Source organism: Myotis brandtii, unplaced genomic scaffold (assembly GCF_000412655.1).
Source record: "Myotis brandtii unplaced genomic scaffold, ASM41265v1 scaffold827, whole genome shotgun sequence".
Lineage (NCBI taxonomy): Eukaryota > Metazoa > Chordata > Mammalia > Chiroptera > Vespertilionidae > Myotis > Myotis brandtii.
In genome coordinates, this window is record NW_005371360.1 from 1,342,010 (window position 1) to 1,342,535 (window position 526).

The following is a 526-nucleotide window of genomic DNA, read 5'->3' on the forward strand; positions in this document are numbered from 1 at the left end:
CCGGAAGAGGAGGGCTGGGGTGGTGCCGACCACGTGGGCAGGGGCAGGGTCCCTCTGCGGGGCGGCAGTTAGACGGCCAAGAGGAAGGGGCTTTCCCTTGGAAGGGCAGGGCTGGGGAAACTGAGGCCTCTCTCTCTCCATTAGCTAGGAGGCTCCATCCCACACCAGGAACTTGACAAAAAAAGGTCTTGATAGTGTGGGTGGGGCCTGGAAGAAGATAGGGCGGCGCACAAGGGAAGGAGCCTAAAGGAATGAGACAAAATGGTCAGACCCGCCGGCCGCTAGGTCCCCAGGGAAGTCAGATTAGGGTTGGGGATGGATTGAAGGCTCGGACTAGGGAGAAGGCATTGGGCTCTGGAGAGGAGGAACCTAAGGAAGGAGGGAGGATTTTAGACAGGAGTCAATGGAAGGGCGGAGCCTGGGGAGAGGGGGTGCTGGACCAAGAAAAATAGAAAAGTGGGTGAGGCAGGAGCGTGAGCAAGAGGCACCTGACCGGGGAGGTGGGCAGGGCCCAGGGAGAATGACG